At 50.8% G+C, this 22,127-nt stretch overlaps 1 protein-coding gene across 6 annotated transcripts in view; it reads right to left on the bottom strand.

The window, feature by feature from the left end:
• LOC143814903 (uncharacterized) overlaps positions 1-22,127 on the bottom strand; it is a 196,892-nt gene that overhangs the window by 116,797 nt on the left and 57,968 nt on the right. Inside the window, exon 9 of one of the 6 annotated variants that reach the window (XM_077293578.1) lies at positions 16,799-17,012. The exons of 2 other annotated variants lie outside the window; for them this stretch is intronic. The gene's annotated coding sequence lies outside the window, so the exon portion shown is untranslated. Of the gene's footprint in view, positions 1-16,798; positions 17,013-22,127 lie in introns of those variants that run through there. 3 more of the 6 variants (XM_077293577.1, XM_077293576.1, XM_077293581.1) reach the window with 3 other exon arrangements.

Below are 22,127 nucleotides of genomic sequence, written 5' to 3'. Positions count from 1 at the left end.
CCTGAAGCGAACAGAGGCAATTTCTGAACTGTTCCTGCCCCTGGAGCGCTGTGTGGACTTGAGCCTGAATTGTATTTAGGGGCACGGTCGTACCTGTCACTCCGCATAATTATAAGGGCGGTTCCGCTCTCTCCCCTGGGCTCCTTGCACCTGCTGCCCTGTATCTTCTTTGACTACATGAAGTTCTCCTCATTGAGAATATGCATACGTAGACTATATTTACATGCACAAGTGGTAACTTAAATCGCACGCTATAATAGCACATAATGGCTAAATCAAATAAAGAGCGTGCAAAAAATCTGGCTACAGCCCTATACCAGGGCAAACAAAGTGAAATGGAAAAATTTCTGAAACATAAATCGGTATCAACTGGGGCTACTCCTAAAAATACACACTCAAATGCTAAGACAGATGTCCATGTTGATGACTCGGACTCGAGCGATGAAGCATCGGGCAGTGATCTTGCCCAATCAGATTCAGGCAAACTCTCTAGATCTTTCCTTAAAAAGTCACTAGCTCAAGCCATGAAACCATTGGTTGCTGAGATATCTGGAATGCGGGCCGATCTACTACACATAGGCAATAGAGTGGAATCCTTGGAGGTATCTCAGACCTCCCTTATCAACTATTCCAATAACATGAGAGATCACTTGGACTTCCAAAGAACGCAACTAAACAATACTTCTCTCGCTTTAGAAGACAAGGAAAATCAGAGTCGCAGAAAAAATGTCAGAATTAAAGGGTTGGCTGAAAGTGTTGCCACGGAAGCATTAGAAAAAGCTACAATGGAGATATTTGCCTTGCTACTTCCACAGGAGAGATGCAGCCAGATAGTGATTGAGAGACTACACAGATCACTTAGACCCAAGCCCAAGCCCACTGACCCTCCTAGGGATGTGATCTGCGGCCTATTGAACTACCTTGATACTGCTGCTATTCTTTCTGCTTCAAGGGACACTAAGACTCTCACTTATGAAGGAGCTCCTATCCAACTATACCAGGACATAGCACCTTCGACCCTTGCGAAACGGAGGATCTTGAAACTTCTTTTGGAATTTCTGCGTTCAAATAAAATTTTATATAAATGGCTGTTCCCGTTTGGCATATCAATACATGGAGGATGCAAACAAGTCACAGTAAAGAACCCAGATGACCTGTCCAGGGTATGGGACACCTTCAACATTGCCCCAATAGATATCCCATCATGGCTACCCCTGGACATGGATCTCTGCACTCCTCCTCTCCAGGCCTTCACAGATGGTCAGGGAGAGTGGTCTCCAGCAAAGAGACATATGTCCCCTAAACAAGGAAGACTTAGTGGAAAGAAAAAACCACCCCCTTGAGTCTCCTTCATTCCCTTGTGATACACCGTATTGCTCGAGTCCTGTGCGATTCTATTCACCTTTGAAATACTCTGAACCTAACTTGTTTAACATGATGATGATTACATGCTTACTTGGGTGTTCCTCCTCTCTCCCTTCCCCCCCCTTTTTTTTTTTCACCCCATAGAATACCACTTGTGTATCTATGTTGATATTTCCTGTCCAGAGGTGTAAGCATAGCTTTCAAGAAAAATTTATCTTTTGTGTTAAGTGATTATATTTCAGATTCGGAAGGCAGATACATTATCGTAAAAGGCCTTTTGGCAAACACTAAGGTTACTCTATGTAATCTATACGCCAAACAGGAACCAGGTCGGGTGGTTGTGTAAAACGTTAGATATTTTAAAGCTTTTTTCTGAAGGGATTTTGGTAGTGGGAGGAGATTTTAATGTTTCCCTTAACCCATCGTTGGACACTTCAATGGGAAAATCTGCCCTATCTCAAAAAATCTTGAGTAGATTACACCGCTCCTTACAAACACTAAATTTGTTGGACCCTTGGAGAACCCTTTTTCCCTCGGGTAGAGACTACACCTTTTATTCCCCTCCACATAATAGAATTGATTATCTATTAATACAGACCCTAAGCCTTCCATTGGTAAAATCTGCAACGATAGATAACATCTCCCTTTCGGATCATGCCCCTATCTTCTTGGAGATAAGCATCTTAACCCTCCCGCGATCGGCTGTATCCTGGTCATTGAACGAAACCTTACTCGATTCTGAGCCACAAATAACCAAGCTAGCAGATACCCTTAACTTCTTTTTCCAAGAAAATTTACATTCAGGCCCTCCTATGCCCATGGTGTGGGAATCGCACAAAGCGGTTATGAGAGGGGAATTTATAGCTTTGGGTTCCCATCTTAAAAAAGAAAGATTAAAACAGACCATGTCTATGCTGAGCCAAATCAACTCTCTCGAAAGACTACATAAAAGGTCCCAAGCCAATAAGATACAAGAAGAATTGTTAGTACTTCGAAACTCTTTAAAAGATCTCCTGAATGTTCAGTCTGCTAAGATTTATATGAGAAACAAACAGAGATTCTATCTTCACGGTAATAGAAGCAGCAAACTCATGTCTTCCTTACTTAAAAAAAGGAAAGATAAAACATTTATCAGACAGCTTAGGGCCAAGGATGGCTCTCTAATCCTCAAGACTGCGGATATTGCCGCTGAATTTAGATCCTTTTATGAAAAACTATACAATCTCGACATTCCTGCTGACATTCAGGACCCATCGGTAGCGGTTGAAAGAATGAAGACGTTTTTAACACCGCTAAAACTCCCAAAAATCTCACCAGAGGGATAATCCATATTAACTACTCCCGTTACCCCTAAAGAGATTTTAGATACTCTCTCCACTATTCCAAACGGTAAAGCTCCAGGCCCGGATGGCCTCCCTATCATATATTACAAAAAGTTTATAAAATCTCTCCTACCCCATCTGGCCACACTATTCAACTCTTATCTTGAGGGTCAACCTCTACCGAAACAATCTCTGGAAGCTTTTCTCACAATTCTCCGGAAGGAGGGAAAAGACCCCAATTGTTGTTCCAGCTACAGGCCTATTTCGTTACTAAACTCTGATACCAAGTTATGGGCTAAAATCTTGGCGAGAAGATTAAGTAACTTTTCACCTAAACTGATCCACAAGGATCAGGCGGGCTTTGTCAGGGGCAGGGAAGGTAAGGATAATTCCTCCAAAGTTATACAATCTATAATGTTTGCCAAGAGCCGAAATTCTCCCTTGATACTCCTGTCGACGGATGCTGAGAAGGCCTTCGACAGGGTGAGTTGGGGGTACATGAAACAGGTCTTGATTAAATTCGGTTTCCCCCCACAATACATAACAGCTGTCCTTTCCCTCTACACTCAACCTACAGCTAGAGTCAGGGTTAATGGTACATTGTCGGATAGCTTTAATATCAACAATGGGACCAGGCAGGCAGGGATGCCCACTGTCACCGCCACTGTCACCTTCCTTATTTATTTTAGTTATAGAAACGCTGATCCAGAGAATTAGACAAGAAAGTAAAATAGAAGGTTTGAAGGTAGGTTCGGTGTCACTCAAAACACTAGCCTTTGCGGATGACTTACTATTCCTCATCTCTAATCCGTCTCGGGCCTTTCCAACTATCCTCCAGATATTCCACCAGTTTGGTCTCCTATCTAATTTCAAAATCAATACAACTAAATCTGAGGCATTAAATATTACTCTTCCACATTCACATATACTTACCCTTCGCTCTCAAACCTCGTTCTCATGGGCAGTTAATTCTGGAGCACCCCCACGTGCAAGTGTAGCGCCCCCACTGCCGCAGGGCCGAGGGGTACCCGGTACCGGGCCTCTGAGTCTCTGCTCTGGGATTGTCATGGTGGCTAGACCCGGTCCGTGACCCTGCTGAGGGGCGCCCAATAATAGGTGTGGATGGTGGTGGTAGTGCGGTACAGGGCCGGTCACAGTAAATAACGAGGACACCAGGTTGCAGTCTCTTTACCTCTTTACTGAAGGCTTCGAGTTAGCCAATCCAGAGCACTGTTAACCGGGCTGTCTGAGACCGGCCGGTCCAAAGGCACATTAGGAGTTCCCCTTGACAGGTGAGAATCAGCGTCTACCTGCTAGCGCCTATGTGTTGTAGTCCTTCCCTGCTGAGCACCCCGGGATAGTCCTCACAACTGATTCTGTCTGCCTCTGATGTTCGTTCTCTCTCCGTCCCCCAGATGATATGGCTAGGACGCACCCATATGACGGGGTAGGCCTGGAGTTCTTCCGGGACTCTAGAGTCGCCCCTCTCCCACAGCTGCCTCCGTTGTCTGCTTAGGTGTTTAAGTGAGACAGCCAACCTATAATTGGCTGTCCTGCCGTGGTTTGAAGTAATGCTTAAAGTCTCTTACTTTCTCGGCGTTCCGGCCACCGACTGTTTGCGCCTCAGAAGGATGTTGCCTCGATCTTTCAGCACGACTCCTTCTGGTCCTATTGCCTCCTTGCTATATTCCCGTTGCTCACTTGTTGCGTTGTTCTCTTAGGAGTCTGCCAGGATCCCATCCCTGACAGGTCCTCTCTCTAGCACTTCCCAGTTACTTCTCCCTGTCTTATTGTCCAACCCCCAGTTTTACCAGAGTGTGAGGAGTGGCCTACTAGATAGAACCACCCCCCCTGGTGGCCGGAGTGTGAAGTGTAGTGTGTGATACCTGATCAGGTGAACTCCCTTAGTGCAATCAGACGCAACATCACTCCCCTTAGCGGCAGAGCGACGTTACTGCAACGACCAGGACTCTGGGGCGCTGCACTCCCCCCCGGTTAAATCCAGTACTCCCGGACTGGGAAAAGAAGAACAACAATACATGTTAACAGAAAACACACAACATTTTGAAATATTGTAAACAATTAAACATAACAGTGCTTCCCTCTATGGGAGGTGAGGACTCTTGAACGTTGCAAAAGTTAGGTCATGCACAGTTTATGACTCTCAGTTCAGTGGTTGAAACCGCGGGGACCCCGGGTAAACAAAGGGGTCCCCTTTTAGAAGGTTTTGGAGTAATTCACTGTCCATTACTCCTTTGTCCATTTTAAAACCTGCAACAAAAGATATGCACACAAACAGTTGTTGACTAAATAGCAGCCCTCATTAATACCTCCAAGTTTTGTAGCGGAGGGGAGTTTGATTCTGAGTGCTGCGCGTAGACCTTCGCAGCGCAGGGGTTGCTACTGGCCTAACAGGGCCCACTATGCTTGCTACTGCTGGTGTAGTGCACTACCTTCTAGCTACACTTCCAGTGAGTCTGGGTAGCACTGGCAGGCTGGGGCTCTCAGGGCTGCTGCTAGCAACAATGGGTACGGCAGGCTCACCGATAGCAGAGGGAGGATTTGCCAGTTCAACGATCGGCACGGCATCTTCAGGTAGGGCTTGTTGAGGTTGCGGGACCGGATGATCTGGCACCACCATTGGTTCTGGTGGGTCCGGCTGGTGGAACGTTAGAACAGGTACCACGATGGCCTGATTTATCTGAGTCCAGGACTGGGGAAAGTCACCAAGGACAGTGTGGATCATCTTCTCCTTTTCTACAGGTGGGGAGGTTCCTGGAGCCATTTCCCTCGCTCTCAGCTTATCAGGGCAGGCTTTAAGGTGGTCCCTGGATATCACCGTCGAGGTCTCCCCTCCATCCTTGCTGATGAGGCAAACCTTTGTGTTGTCAAAATCGGATGGCAGGACGGTATACGGTTCCGCTTCCCATTGGTCGTCGAGTTTGTGTAGCCTCCTCTTTCGTTTGAGCACGTGCTCACCAGGTGGCAAAGGAATTGCAGGGGCATGCTGGTTGTAGTCCCTTTCCTGTTTTTGCCTGGCCTGAGCAAGGCTTCTTTCCACGCACTTTTGTACCTTGCGGTACCTTTGCCGCCTCTCGGTATCCCAATCGGCATCCGGCGATGTATCTTCGGGGGTTAGGACCCCCATGTCCAGATCAACGGGTAACTTGCTAGACCTTCCTCGCATCAGGTACGCTGGAGTGCAGTTGGTGGAATTTACTGGGATGTGATTATATATGTCCACCAAGTCAGGCAACTTCGTTGGCCACAGGCTCCGTTCCTCTGCGGGCAAGGTCTTTAGTAAGTCGATCACCACCTGGTTCATCTTTTCCCACATCCCATTGGTTTGGGGATGGTACGGTGTGGTTCTGATCTTCTTACACCCGTACAGTTGGCAGAACTCTTGGAACACTTCAGCTTCGAATGCTGGTCCCTGATCGGTCAGTACCTTCTCTGGGTAGCCATGGGGCCTACAAAAGTACTGCTGGAAAGCCTTGGCGGCCGTCCTGGCCATTAAATCCTTGACAGGCACAACCACCAAAAATCTGGAGTAGTGATCCACGATGGTAAGAGCGTAGACATAGCCTGACCGGCTAGGTGTCAGCTTCACATGGTCCAGCGCGACCAGTTCGAGCGGCCGCCTGGTGATGATAGGCTGCAAGGGAGCCCGTTGGCTGCCACGGTCCCTCCTGCGTAGGCTACATGGACCGCACTCTCGACACCACTTCTCAATGGCTCTCTTCATACCAATCCAATAGAACCTTATAGTAAATTGTAAAAAAGTCTCGCACTCAACTTAAATCTGATAGATTTATTGGTACTAAGGTAGCACTGGAAACGTTTCAGCTCTTATCGAGCTTTCATCAGTCACGTGCTGTGCCTTATAGTGTGTCAGACGTGTCCTTATTTAGAATGCAGATCATGCATGATGCAGTCAATGACTGCTACTAACGATTGCAGAGGTGATTCAATATATGAGGCAAGATGCTTCAGAGCTTATATGCGTCATAGGTATAGTAGACCCAGTGTTAGACAGTTTCTTACATAGGCACAAGAGGAGAATGCACCAGTAGCTTGTGAGTACATATAGTGCTATTTGCATATATTGTGTCAGAGCTTAAAAGGTCATACCTGGGGAAGGGAAGCCGCCTGGATATATATATATTTATAGGGGCTGATAAAGGAGCCGCCAGGGTGCGTGTATCCACCTCTCGGACGCGGTATCCACCGCTTGGATACCGCGTCCGAGAGGTGGATACACGCACCCAGGCGGCTCCTTTATCAGCCCCTATAAATATATATATATCCAGGCGGCTTCCCTTCCCCAGGTATGACCTTTTAAGCTCTGACACAATATATGCAAATAGCACTATATGCACTCACAAGCTACTGGTGCATTCTCCTCTAGTGCCTATGTAAGGCCGGGGTCACACTGGCATATTGCATCCGATGCAAGCGCATCGGATGCGATATGCTAATGACACTCGGCTCCTGCTCGCAGCAGAGCAGGAGCCGAGTGTCATGCGTCTGTGCTCCGATTCTCTCGCACAGGGAGGATCGGAGCACAGCAGCAGAGGAGGCGGAGAAATGAATTTCTCCATCTCCTCCATTGCTGGGGTCCGCTTATAACGCACGTCACTCGGATGATATCCGAGTGGTGTGCGCTGTCTCACTCGCACCCATAGGCTTATATGGGTGCGAGTGAGCCCAGAGTTTTCCTCGGTCCGAGACAATCGCAGCATGCTGCGATTGTCTCGGACCGAAGAAAACGGCCGACAAAAAGTCGGCTGCTGGGAGCTGCCCCATATGTTAACATTGGTCCGAGTGCAATGCGATTTTTTATCGCATTGCACTCGGCCGTTTAAAACGCCAGTGTGACCCCGGCCTAAGAAACTGTCTAACACTGGGTCTACTATACCTATGACGCATATAAGCTCTGAAGCATCTTGCCTCATATTGAATCACCTCTGCAATCGTTAGTAGCAGTCATTGACTGCATCATGCATGATCTGCATTCTAAATAAGGACACGTCTGACACACTATAAGGCACAGCACGTGACTGATGAAAGCTCGATAAGAGCTGAAACGTTTCCAGTGCTACCTTAGTACCAATAAATCTATCAGATTTAAGTTGAGTGCGAGACTTTTTTACAATTTACTATACGGCTTGGGAACCTAGTCTCTGCACCAATACATAGCAGTGCACACGGTGTTTATTTATATAAATCCAATAGAACCTCCCTCGGAGTAGCCCCTCTAGCTTCTTCCATCCGAAGTGTCCGGCTCCATCGTGGTAGGCTCCCAGAACCATGGGCGCATCTCGCCTTGGCACTCCTATCTGCCATACCAATTCGTGAGTACGTGGGTCGATGCTTCTCCGGCACAGCTTGCCATCATGGATAAACAGTTTGCTTCTCCCCTTCCACAGCTGTTGGGTCTCCTGTGGATCATCTGGGCCGGGATGCAACCCTGCCTGCGTCAAGAGCTCTTTCACCCGACGGACCGCGGGGTCACCATCCTGGGTTTCCGCCCATCCGTGATGGGGCAGGGGATTCAGCGTGGCATCCGGTTGGTTCTTGTGCCTATTCTTCACATGATGGGAGTTCTGAGTGGCTTTGGGGCGATGGAATGCAGGCAGCTCCACCTCTTCAAGTGCCTCCAGGTCTTCCCCCGTTTCCGGCAAATTGGGCATTCGAGACAAGGCATCGGCATTTGCATTCTTGCGTCCTGCCCGGTACTTGATGGTGAAGTCGTAGTTGGACAGCCGGGACATCCACCGCTGTTCCAAGGCCCCGAGTTTGGCGGTATCCAGATGCGTTAGCGGATTGTTATCCGTGAAGACGGTGAATTTTGCTGAGGCCAGGTAGTGTTTGAACCTCTCTGTCACTGCCCAGACGATGGCAAGGAATTCCAGCTTAAAGGAACTGTAGTTGTCAGGGTTCCTTTCCGTGGGACGAAGCTTCCTGCTGGCGTAAGCGATTACCCTCTCCTTGCCTTTCTGGACCTGGGACAGCACGGCTCCCAATCCTACATTGCTGGCATCCGTGTACAGCACAAACGGTTGGTCGTATTCGGGGTAGGCCAGTACCTCTTCTCCCGTCAGTGCCGACTTTAAGCAAGTGAAGGATCCCTCCAGCCCCTCGTTCCAGTCAAATGGGGTGTTCCTCCCCTTGGTCTTCTTTGATTGGCCCACCAACAGGTTTTGCAAGGGCGCGGCCTTCTTAGTGAAGTCCTTAATGAACCTCCGGTAATAGCCTACCAGCCCGAGGAACTGCCGGACTTCGTGGAGGTTGCTGGGCTTTGGCCAGTCCTGGATCACCGTGACCTTGTCGGGGTCTGGGGCCACTCCTTCGGCGCTCACCACATGGCCCAGGTACTGCACTTTTGGTTTCAGCAGATGACATTTGGATGGTTTCACCTTTAAGCCAAGGCTGGACAGGGCTTCAAACACCTCAGCCAGGTGCTTCAGATGGTCTTCGTAGGTCTTAGAGAAGACAATGACATCATCCAAATACAGCAGTACGGTTTCAAAGTTCTTGTGCCCCAGGCAGCACTCCATCATCCTCTGGAACGTCCCCGGGGCATTGCACAATCCGAAGGGCATGTAGTTAAATTCGCAGAGACCCATCGGTGTCGTGAAGGCCGTCTTCTCCTTGTCCGCCTCCGCCACGGGAACCTGCCAGTACCCACTGGTGAGATCTAAGGTAGAGAAGTAGTTAGCAGATTTTAAGGCAGCCAGAGACTCCTCTATCCTGGGCAGTGGGTATGCGTCCTTATGTGTAATGCGATTCAACTGCCTGTAATCAACACACATCCTCATTGTACCATCCTTCTTTTTAACAAGGACTAACGGAGCTGCCCAGGGGCTACAACTGTCTCTCACCACCCCAGCCTCCTTCATCTCTCGCAACATGTCCTTGGCACACTGGTAATGAGCTGGGGGTACAGGGCGATATCTCTCTTTTATGGGTCGGTGATCTCCCATGGGGATGTGATGTTGGATCCCTTTCACCTGTCCAAAATCTAAGGGGTGTTTGCTGAATACCCGCTCGTACTCATGAACCACCCTGTAGGCCCCCTGTTTCTGATGGGATGGGGTAGAGTCAGTGCCCACATGCAATTCCCGACACCAATCTTTCGAGTGCCCTGCAGAACCGTTGTCCTCCGCCACGTTTGACGGGACCAAGGGTTCAGGTGTCTGTATCACACTATTATTGACAGTGAACAGTTTGGCGAGCGTGGCATACTTGGTGAGGTGGACCTCTTCCTCCCCACAATTGAGGACACGTACGGGCACCCTCCCCTGGCGGACGTCGACCACCCCCCGGGCTGTCAGGATAGTAGGCCTATTGTCTGAATATACGGGTTCTACCAAGGCCTGGTAGTCCTTACCCCTGAGGCCTATGGCTGCCCGACACCATATTAACATCTCACTCCTGGGGGGTATCGCGATGGGGTTTGAATCACTCACAGTGACACGACCAGTCTCACCACCAGTCAGCTCTACCTGCTGTCTCTGCATCAGAGCTCTGATTTCTTTTTGCAGGGCGCGTTGTTCACTGTGGCCAGCGGTTTCTGCCAACTGTTGCAACAAAACAATAACTTCTGCAAGACAATTTTCTATAACATTAGTACCGATAGTCATCATGGGATTACATTCTCGGCGGTCAATATCAACAATTACAATCCCTTGGGCTTCCAATTCCACCCGCCCCACCTTGATGGTGAGTGACCTCTTTATACCCCACTTGCGGCAACGGCTGACCATTACTGGCTATTATGGTGAAATCGTCATCGGGGCCACGAGTAATATCAGTGTCCTCCCAATACCGTTTATAAAGCACGTAAGGCATAGTCGTCACCTGAGAACCGGTGTCCAGCAAAGCGTTCATGGGGATACCGTCAACCACTACAGGAAGAACTGGTCGCCCTCCAATGTATTTGGCTCTCCAATGCTGCGGGCCTGATCGTCCTACTCCTGGGGGTTGGCCCTTTGCCCCAGGGGTTGCTCGTTTAAAGGGCAGTACCTTGCAAGGTGGCCCACCTGATGACAGCGGCGGCAGATGGGTCGTCCGTCCCGATGGAAGCGATCGTCGTCCCAGCCTCTGGTCGGCGGAGTCCTCCTCTGTCGCATCCAAGGGACATCCTCTGGTCTGGAGGCCAGCTTGATCTTCTCCTTGGGGGCCTCCTGTAGGGACTGCACCGTCCGGGCCAGGGCAGCAACACTCTTGGTCAGCTCCTGCATCTGGAGGCGGAGTCCTGCAGGGGAGTCGTCCTCTAGGCTCTGGGCATCGGCCTCGGCGGCGACTGGGGCATCTGACGCCACCTCCTGGTGGTATGTGAGAGCGGGACGCCTGGGAGGCACTGCACGGCTGGGCTGTCGCTCCTACAACGCCTGGATAGCTTTATCCTTGAATTGCGCAAAAGTCAAGTCTGGATTTTGCATGGCCAGGAAGTGCAAATGGCCCCGTTGGTGACTGCACAGGAGCCCCTCAATGAACCGCTCCTTCAGGAGTTTATCCTCATCCTGCATGCTGTCGGGGTCACTCTGCTTAATGGCCCGCAGCGCCTCCTGGAGATTAAGGGCATAGTCCCGTAAGCTATCCTGCGGTCTCTGTTTGCATCCATAGAAAGTCAGTTTAATTTCTGTAGCAGTGCGGGTATCGAAGGTGGCTTTAAGCTTTGCAAAAACCTGCTGTGCAGTTCCCTTATCCGCGGCGGGCCAGGACTTCACTTCTCTCAGAGCCGCCCCGAAGAGTTGGCCAATTATCATATGAACCTTCTGTGGCTCCGTCAGGGGATAGAACTCGAGCATGCTGCAGATTCCCTCTTTAAAATCAGTTAAGGTGTGCGACTCCCCGGAGTATCGCGGTAGCCAGGCCGCTCCGGGCAGGTATGGCATAGAGAAGGGCATTATGGCCTTTGTGGTAGCGGCAGTGTCCGACTGGCTGATGGGGGCAGCGGGCTCTGCGGCCAGCGGTGGTGGTATTAGGGCTGCGGCTACATCCGCTAAGGGGACCGGAGCTGCCTCTGCGTTCACGGCTGCGACCGCCGCCTCCGCTTCCCCTGACTCAGACATGGCTGTCCCTTCCTCCCACTAACCTGCTGGAGGTCGGAGTTCCTCTTCCAGGGTTGGCACTTTACCACGCTTTCTCGTTCCGCGCTTCTTTTTGACCGGTTCCGCCCACGAAGCTAAGGCTCCTCCCTCCGTGCGCGGCGATGGCGAATTGTGGCGGGAACTCTTGGCGCAATAACAATGCACAGTCTTTGCAATAAGTCACAGTCCAAGCACAATAAATCACAGTTCCAAGGCACACATGACCTGATTCTTCAGGCTTAAGTAGATCCTGTTCGTGACGCCAAGTTGTAGCGCCCCCCCACTGCTGCAGGGCCGAGGGGTACCCGGTACCGGGCCTCTGAGTCTCTGCTCTGGGATTGTCACGGTGGCTAGACCCGGTCCGTGACCCTGCTGAGGGGCGCCCAATAATAGGTGTGGATGGTGGTGGTAGTGCGGTACAGGGCCGGTCACAGTAAATAACGAGGACACCAGGTTGCAGTCTCTTTACCTCTTTACTGAAGGCTTCGAATTAGCCAATCCAGAGCACTGTTAACCGGGCTGTCTGAGACCGGCCGGTCCAAAGGCACATTAGGAGTTCCCCTTGACAGGTGAGAATCAGCGTCTACCTGCTAGCGCCTATGTGTTGTAGTCCTTCCCTGCTGAGCACCCCGGGATAGTCCTCACAACTGATTCTGTCTGTCTCTGATGCTCGTTCTCTCTCCGTCCCCCCAGATGATATGTCAGGACGCACCCGTATGACGGGGTAGGCCTGGAGTTCTTCCGGGACCCTAGAGTCGCCCCTCTCCCACAGCTGCCTCCGTTGTCTGCTTAGGTGATATGTGTGAGACAGCCAACCTAAGATTGGCTGTCCTGCCGTGGTTTGAAGTATGCTTAAAGTCTCTTACTTTCTCGGCGTTCCGGCCACCGACTGTTTGCGCCTCAGAAGGATGTTGCCTCGATCTTTCAGCACGACTCCTTCTGGTCCTATTGCCTCCTTGCTGTATTCCTGTTGCTCACTTGTTGCGTTGTTCTCTTAGGAATCTATCAGGATCCCATCCCTGACAGGTCCTCTCTCTAGCACTTCCCAGTTACTTCTCCCTGTCTTGTTGTCCAACCCCCAGTTTTACCAAAGTGTGAGGAGTGGCCTACTAGATAGAACCCCCCCCCCTGGTGGCCGGAGTGTGACGTGTAGTGTGTGATACCTGATCAGGTGAACTCCCTTAGTGCAATCAGACGCAACATCACTCCCCTTAGCGGCAGAGCGACGTTACTGCAACGACCAGGACTCTGGGGCGCTGCACAAAGGCAATGGGGTACTCGGTACCGGGTCCTTTGGTTTGGGGGATGTCACAGTGGCCCGACCCGATCCGTGGCCCTTTGAGGGGCGCACAATTAAAGGTGTAGTCTGTACGGTGTTCGTGACGCCACCTGTGGTACTCGGTCAGGGTGACCAACGCTGCTTAGGGGTCCGCTGGGGTGATGGAATGGCAACTAGATGGTATACCTTCCCACAGGTGAAGTATGTCCCCAGGGCTTCCCAGATGTGTAGGTGGTGATGATGGACAATGTAAGGCGCAATGAATAACGAGGACTCAAGGTTGCAGTCTCTTTACCTTTTACTGAAGACTTCAGCGTCCACAGTCCAGAGTACCGTTCACAGGGCAGGCAGAATGCAGCTGGTCCGAAGGCATATCCAGAGTTCTCTTAACCAGGTCGAAATCAGTAGCCTACCTACTAGCGCCTGTGTGTTGCAGTACCTCCCTGCTGAGCACCACGGGATAGTCCTCACAACTTTCGTGGATGTTTCTGATGTCTCCTCTCTGTCCCCCAGATGGTATGGATAGGACAACCCGTATGACTGGGATAGCCTGGAGCTTGTTTGTAGGGACCCTAGAGACACCCCGACCCCCACAATTTGCCACCGTGTCTTCTTAGGTATTAAGGTCGGGCAGCCAACTTGGAATTGATTGTCCTGCCGGTCTCTGAAGTAATGCGTAGAGTCAATTACTCCCTCGGTGTTCCGGCCACCGGCTACATGCCTCAGAAGGAGGCCGCCGATCTTGGGGCAGAACTCCTCTCGGTATTATCTCCTTGTGCTGTGACTTCGTTTCTCACTCTCCACAATACACTTCTCTTTGTGTCCTTTCTTCGGATGCTGCCGCACGTGGGGCAGGCGCAGCTCCGTAACGTTCTATATCGCTAGGCCTCTGTCACGATCCCACCTCCGACAGGGACCCTCTGTCTGCAGCTCAGATGTTCCTCCTTTTCCCCCTGTCTGCCTGACAGGAACTCTCTGGGTCGAGACCCAGGCAGCGTCTGACTAACTTTCTATCCAACCCACCAGTTTTACCCTTCTGTGAGGAGTGGCCTAGTAGATAGACCTTTGCTCCCCCTGGTGGTCTGGAGTGTGAAGTGTGGTGTGTGACTTGTGATACCTGGCAAGGTGAACTCCTTTAGTACCATCAGACATAATATCACTCCCCCTGGTGGAAGAGCAACATTACTGCAACGACCAGGACTCTGGGGCGCTGCATTTCCATAAAGTATTTGGGGATATCGATATCTGCAGATCCTAATAAACTCTATTTTAACAATTATCTTCCACTATTAAAAAAGGTAGAAAACTTGATAAAAATTTATGACTTACCCGCTCTATCTTGGCTGGGGCGGATTAACGTGTTTAAAGTATACATAATGCCAATAATTCTATACACTATAAATATGGTTCCGATACAGGTACCCCGGACCTTCTTCGGATCCCTTAGATCTTTAATAATAAAATTCATCTGGAAATCTAAACCTGCCAGGTTACCTTACAAATTCCTTTCTTATCCTATTTCCTCTGGAGGACTTGGTGTGCCGGACCCTCTGCTTTATTATAAAGCAACGCACCTTAGTAGATGGCTGAAAGTGGTATCCTGCTGTGAGGGCGGAGAAGAAGACAGTAAGGGTACTGTCACACAGTGCCATTTTGATCGCTACGACGGTACGATTCGTGACGTTCTAGCGATATCGTTACAATATCGCAGTGTCTGACACGCAGCAGCGATCAGGGACCCTGCTGAGAATCGTACGTCGTAGCAGATCGTTTGGAACTTTCTTTCGTCGCTTGATCACCCGCTGACATCGCTGGATCGTTGTGTGTGACAGCGATCCAGCGATGTGTTCGCTTGTAACCAGGGTAAACATCGGGTAACTAAGCGCAGGGCCGCGCTTAGTAACCCGATGTTTACCCTGGTTACCAGCGTAAACGTAAAAAAAACAAGCAGGACATACTCACATTCCGGTGTCTGTCCTCCGGCGTCTCAGCTTCTCTGCACTGTGAGCGCCGGCCGGAAAGCGAGCACAGCGGTGACGTCTGACGTCACCGCTCTACTTTCCGGCTATGGTGCTTACACAGTGCAGAGAAGCAGAACGCCGGGGGACAGACACCGGAATGTAAGTATGTACTGTTTGTTTTTTTTACGTTTACGCTGGTAACCAGGGTAAACATCGGGTTACTAAGCGCGGCCCTGCGCTTAGTAACCCGATGTTTACCCTGGTTACCCGGGGACTTCGGCATCGCTCCAGCGCCGTGATTGCAACGTGTGACCGCAGTCTACGACGCTGGAGCGATAATCATACGACGCTGCGACGTCACGGATCGTGCCGTCGTAGCGATCAAAATTGGACTGTGTGACAGTACCTTAATGATTTGGCTTTACTGGGCCCTAAAGGTATACCTTTTCTGTGGTCTAGAACCGGCCCACCGGCTACTCTCAGATTGGATGGGGTAACATTGGCTACTTTACAAACTAAAAGACTCTTGATTGACGAATTGCCATTAGACACTTTCCCCTCCACATTGACACCTATATGCGCCATGCCAGTTCTGATCGATCCAGACTTTCGAGACCCATACAACTTCTTGTGGTCTAACTTACCCAAGGAGACGTTAAATAGTTTCTATAATGATAAAATTTTAAAACTGGGGGCTTGGCCTACAGGGGCAAAATCCCAACCAAAAAACTTCCTTCAAAGGCAACACATTCGTCGTACAATTCTACAATTTAAACAAATGTTCCAGACCAAATCCAATTGGTCCTGGTTGGACATTTTAACCAAATTCCCACTCCCGAGGCTCAAAATAGTGTCCCGTATTTACTCCCACCTTGTCACTCCAATCACACAACTTAAACCTTCATTTATTTATTCATGGGAATCAGAACTTAATACCTCTTTCTCAGGGGACCAAGTCTCCAGAATATTGTCTAATGCTCGAGGCTTTTCCAGGTGCATTCTTCTCCAAGAGAACGCTTATAAAATATTAACTAGATGGTATATGACTCCTGCCAAACTCTTTCAGCGAGGTCTCGCAGACAGTGACACCTGCTGGAGATGTCTAAATGCAGTCGGCCATCATACCCACATATTTTGGGCCTGTCCCAAAATAAGAAATTATTGGGATGATATCGAATCAGTTCTCAAAAAACTATATTTGACTGACAGAAGTCTCGAGGCAGCAGAGGTTCTCCTTTCTTGTCCCACTAAAAATTTCATGCCAAAAAAACATGGTCTCCTTCCACTTTGCTGAGCGCCGCAAAACATCTTATAGTTTTGCATTGGAAGGACGAATCCTCTCCTACCGTCATAGAATGGTCTGCTAAGGTGAACCAAATTTCCCATCTCGAGGAACTATCGAGCTGAAACTTTCAATCATAGTTCTTATGAGGTTACGTGGGCTCCATGGAAGAAATATCAGGAGGTTAAAACCTCTTGAGAAAGGTTCCGAGGTGTTCTTTTCATTGTGCCCTTTACTTCTCATTGCATCCTTTATTGCTCTAGAAAAGAAGTATATATAATCTGACGAGTATAAAATAATTTTGCTGTGCCTATACTAATGGTTAATGTTTACTGTTAATGCATGATGTTACATGCATGTCTGTTATGTACCCCCTTTCCCCTAGTCCGCTCGTTTCCCTCCTTCCCTTCTCCTACCCTTGTCCCTTCCTCTCCTTTCCCCTACTTTCCGCAGACTCTCCCAGTGTCAAGTCAACACTTATACATGTACATTTTTGTATCTTTGGAACTGAGCTTGGAGACTGTTTGTTCATGTTTTGTACTTTATTATTCAAAAATAAAGAATTTACAAAAAAAAAAAAAGAAAACAGGAACAGAATATTCCGTAAGAACGTAATGCATGGATTTAACACTGCTTGTGATTGATTGCAGAGCAGAATAGGAACCGTCTATGATGACATTGGAGAGCAGCCCAGAGGCGGAAGAACTAGAAAATTAATAAAAACAACATTAAGAAATCAATCTCAAAACATACAATAAAAACTAAAACTAAAATAGTTACAATTAAAAAGAAAAGAGAGAAGAGATAATTACCATAAGAAATTACAAAAATGGGGAAAAACTCAAAGACTCATTAGGGCCATTCGGTGACATGGTGTCCAAAATGGTGATCCACCTTGTCTCCTTCTGTGCCAAACACTTCTTCCAATTTCCCGCTCTAATGTCTATATTTACCTTACCAATACCACTAACCGTAAGTTGTGATGAGACACAGTTGTGACATTTCTTAAAGTTCTGAGGTAATGTTTTGAGTTCCACGATATCCGTTACCTCCTTAGCTGCTTGTGGAAATGATCGGCAGATGACCAGATCCGCTAGCAGGAACTTCATAGACCTGGCATCTTCCCGCCGAACGCTCACTCTCCTGTTAACGTGGGCTTAACGCTACTCAGACAACACAGGGTGAGGGTAAAACAGTGTGACAACGCTTTATTGTACCACAAAAAGGCAGATAACACATTGAACAGTCCTAGCAAAATACCCCAAGATGGTGCACATTAGAATCTCACCCTTCCGCTGACACACGGGATAATGGCAGATGTTACGTCAAAACTCTGAGGGTCGGCTACCCCACCTAAGCACACACAGAGAGGAGGTAACGACAAGCATAGGAAGATGACAGTCCATTGAGTCCATACAAGGTACAAACGTATCCATGGCTCAGCGATGGTCAATGGAGCAGATCTGTATCCTTCCAACTGGAGCTGAAAACCCCAGGTTGTTTCCTGTAGAATGACATATCCGTGTCCCTTGTGATGGAGCCATGATGTAAAATGACTGCTGTCCTGTCTCTGGTCCATTGGATGCTTGGCAGAATCTCTGGCTGTCTCTCTCTCTCTCAGTCTTTGGGTCTCTTTATACAGATGAATGTAAGTTATTTTAGTTTTGCCCAGTGCCATTCCGTCCACCCTCACAGATAAGGGGAAGAATGGTGATGATGACCAAGTCGCCTTGTTTGATTATGTAATCTGTTTGCGTAGATTTTCCTCCTCTGTTCTAAAAATCAGCCAACTATCTGGGCTAGACAATGCATAATGTGAAATGTGAAGGTCCAGACTGTAAATAAGGCAGTGTTCACACCATGCAGAAATACTGTGGTTTTGTTCTCTGCAGGATCCGCAGCAAACTACACAATAACAATCTTATTGTATCAATAAAATTATTGTCTCTTTGCTGCATTTTTTGCGCCTTTTCCCCCTTATTTGATGTGTTTCTGGTGCAGATGTGAAGCCGCATTATTAATGTGTTTTTATGTACAGAAACATTTTGCAGTTTGATACTGGCATTTTTTAAGCTCCACATAGCAGAAAAGAAAAATAAGAACCAAATACGCAGAGTTCAGCAGCGTCCTTGGTCGCACAGCTCAGCGGGGTTCTTGGATGCACAGTTCAGCATCGACCTTGGATGCACAGTTCAGTAGTCTCCTTGGGCGCAAAGTTCAGCCGCGTCCTTGGGCACACAGTTCAGCCGCGTCCTTGGGCACATAGTTCAGCCGCGTCCTTGGTCATACAGTTCAGCAGCATCCTTGGGCGCACAGTTCAGCAGCATCCTTGGGCGCACAGTTCAGCCGCGTCCTTGGACACACAATTCAGCCGCATCCTTGGGCGCACAGTTCAGCAGCATCCTTGGGCGCACAGTTCAGCAGCATCCTTGGGCGCACAGTTCAGCAGCATTCTTGGTCGCACAGTTCAGCAGAGTCCTTGGGCGCACGGCTCAGTAGTCTCCTTGGGCTCACAGTCCAGCAGCGTCATTGAGCGCACAGATCAGTAGACTCCTTGGGCGCACAGTTCAGCAGCATCCTTGGCGCACAGTTCAGTAGACTCCTTGGGCGCACAGTTCAGCCGCATCCTTGGGCACACAGTTCAGCAGCGTCCTTGGGCACACAGTTCAGCAGAGTCCTTGGGAGCACAGTTCAGCAACATCCTTGGGCGCACAGTTCAGCAGTGTACTTGGGTGCACAGTTCAGCAGAGTCCTTGGGCGCACAGTTCAGCAGTGTACTTGGGTGCACAGTTCAGCAGTGTACTTGGGTGCACAGTTCAGCCACGTCCTTGGGTGCACAGTTCAGCAGTGTACTTGGGCGCACAGTTCAGTAGATTCCTTGGGCGCACAGTTCAGCAGAGTCCTTGGGCGCACAGTTCAGCCGCATCCTTGGGCGCACAGTTCAGCCGCGTCCTTGGGCACACAGTTCTGCCGCGTCCTTGGGCGCACAGTTCTGCCACGTCCTTGGGCGCACAGTTCAGCCGCGTCCTTGGGCGCACAGTTCAGCCGCGTCCCTGGGCGCACAGTTCAGCCGCGTCCCTGGGCGCACAGTTCAGCCGAGTCCTTGGGCGCACAGTTCAGCCGAGTCCTTGGGCGCACAGTTCAGCCACGTCCTTGGGTGCACAGTTCAGCCACGTCCTTGGGCGCATAGTTCAGCCGTGTCCTTGGGCGCCCAGTTCAGCCGCGTCCTTGGGTGCACAGTTCAGCCACGTCCTTGGGCGCACAGTTCAGCTGCATCCTTGGGCGCACAGTTCAGCCGCGTCCTTGGGTGCACAGTTCAGTAGCGTCCTTGGGCGCACAGTTCAGTCACGTCCTTGGGCGCACAGTTCAGCTGCGTCCTTGGGCGCACAGTTCAGCCGCGCCCTTGGGTGCACAGTTCAGCCGCGTCCTTGGGTGCACAGGTCAGCCGCGTCCTTGTTGCACAGTTCAGCCGCGTCCTTGGGCGCACAGTTCAGCAGTGTACTTGGGCGCACAGTTCAGCAGCGTCCTTGGGCGCACAGTTCAGCAGTGTACTTGGGCACACAGTTCAGCCGCGTCTTGGGCGCACAGTTCAGCAGTGTACTTGGGTGCACAGTTCAGCCGCGTCCTTGGGTGCACAGTTCAGCCACGTCCTTGGTTGCACAGTTCAGCCGCATCCTTGGGCGCACAGTTCAGCAGTGTACTTGGGCGCACAGTTCAGCAGCGTCCTTGGGCGCACAGTTCAGCAGTGTACCTGGGCGCACAGTTCAGCCGCATCCTAGGGCCCACAGTTCAGCAGCGTCCTTGGGCACACAGTTCAGCAGAGTCCTTGGGCACACAGTTCAGCAGCGTCCTTGGGCGCACAGTTCAGCAGCGTCCTTGGGCGCATAGTTCAGCAACATCCTTGGGTGCACAGTTCCGCAGTGTACTTGGGCGCACAGTTCAGCAGAGTCCTTGGGCGCACATTTCAGCAGTGTACTTGGGCGCACAGTTCAGCCACGTCCTTGGGTGTACAGTTCAGCAGTGTACTTGGGCGCACAGTTAAGCAGAGTCTTTGGGCGCACAGTTCAGCAGTCCTCGGGCGCACAGTTCAGCCGCGTCCTTGGGCGTACAGTTCAGCGGCGTCCTTGGGCGCACAGTTCAGCCGCGTCCTTGGGCGCACAGTTCGGCGCACAGTTCAGCCGCGTCCTTGGGCGCACAGTTCAGCCACGTCCCTGGGCGCACAGTTCAGCCGCGTCCTTGGGCGCACAGTTCAGCAGTGTACTTGGGTGCACAGTTCAGCCGCGTCCTTGGGCGTACAGTTCAGCAGTGTACTTGGGCGCACAGTTCAGCAGTGTATTTGGGCGCACAGTTCAGCAGCGTCCTTAGGCGCACAGTTCAGCAGTGTACTTGGGCACACAGTTCAGCCGCGTCTTGGGCGCACAGTTCAGCAGTGTACTTGGGTGCACAGTTCAGCTGCGTCCTTGGGCGTACAGTTCAGCAGTGTACTTGGGCGCACAGTTCAGCAGTGTACGGGGGCGCACAGTTCAAAAGCGTCCTTGGGCGCACAGTTCAGCAGTGTACTTGGGTGCACAGTTCAGCCGCATCCTTGGGCACACAGTTCAGCCACGTCCTTGGGTGCACAGTTCAGCCGCGTCCTTGGGCGTACGGTTCAGCGGCGTCCTTGGGCGCACAGTTCAGCCGCGTCCTTGGGGGCAGAGTTCAGCCGCGTCCTTGGGCACACAGTTCAGCCGCGTCCTTGGGTGCACAGTTCAGCTGCGTCCTTGGGCGCACAGTTCAGCCTCGTCCTTGGGCGCACAGTTCAGCCACGTCCCTGGGCGCACAGTTCAGCCGCGTCCTTGGGCGTACAGTTCAGCAGTGTACTTGGCTGCACAGTTCAGCCGCGTCCTTGGGTGTACAGTTCAGCAGTGTACTTGGGCGCACAGTTCAGCAGTGTACTTGGGTGCACAGTTCAGCCGCGTCCTTGGGTGTACAGTTCAGCAGTGTACTTGGGCGCACAGTTCAGCAGTGTACTTGGGTGCACAGTTCAGCCGCATCCTTGGGCGCACAGTTCAGCCACGTCCTTGGGTGCACAGTTCAGCCGCGTCCTTGGGCGTACAGTTCAGCGGCGTCCTTGGGCGCACAGTTCAGCCGCGTCCTTGGGGGCAGAGTTCAGCCGCGTCCTTGGGCGCACAGTTCAGCCGCGTCCTTGGGCGTACAGTTCAGCTGTGTACTTGGGCGCACAGTTAAGCAGAGTCTTTGGGCGCACAGTTCAGCAGTCCTTGGGCGCACAGTTCAGCCGCGTCCTTGGGCGTACAGTTCAGCGGCATCCTTGGGCGCAAAGTTCAGCCGCGTCCTTGGGCGCAGAGTTCAGCCGTGTCCTTGGGCGCACAGTTCAGCTGCGTCCTTGGGCGCACAGTTCGGCGCACAGTTCAGCCGCGTCCTTGGGCGCACAGTTCAGCCACGTCCCTGGGCGCACAGTTCAGCCGCGTCCTTGGGAGCACAGTTCAGCAGTGTACTTGGGTGCAGAGTTCAGCCGCGTCCTTGGGCGTACAGTTCAGCAGTGTACTTGGGCGCACAGTTCAGCAGTGTATTTGGGCGCACAGTTCAGCAGCGTCCTTGGGCGCACAGTTCAGCAGTGTACTTGGGCACACAGTTCAGCCGCGTCTTGGGCGCACAGTTCAGCAGTGTACTTGGGTGCACAGTTCAGCTGCGTCCTTGGGCGTACAGTTCAGCAGTGTACTTGGGCGCACAGTTCAGCAGTGTACGGGGGGCACAGTTCAGCAGCGTCCTTGGGCGCACAGTTCAGCAGTGTACTTGGGTGCACAGTTCAGCCGCATCCTT

This window comes from Ranitomeya variabilis, chromosome 3 (genome assembly GCF_051348905.1).
Source record: "Ranitomeya variabilis isolate aRanVar5 chromosome 3, aRanVar5.hap1, whole genome shotgun sequence".
Lineage (NCBI taxonomy): Eukaryota > Metazoa > Chordata > Amphibia > Anura > Dendrobatidae > Ranitomeya > Ranitomeya variabilis.
Note: the sequence above shows the minus strand (reverse complement) of the source record. Positions and strands in the feature narration are given on the sequence as shown.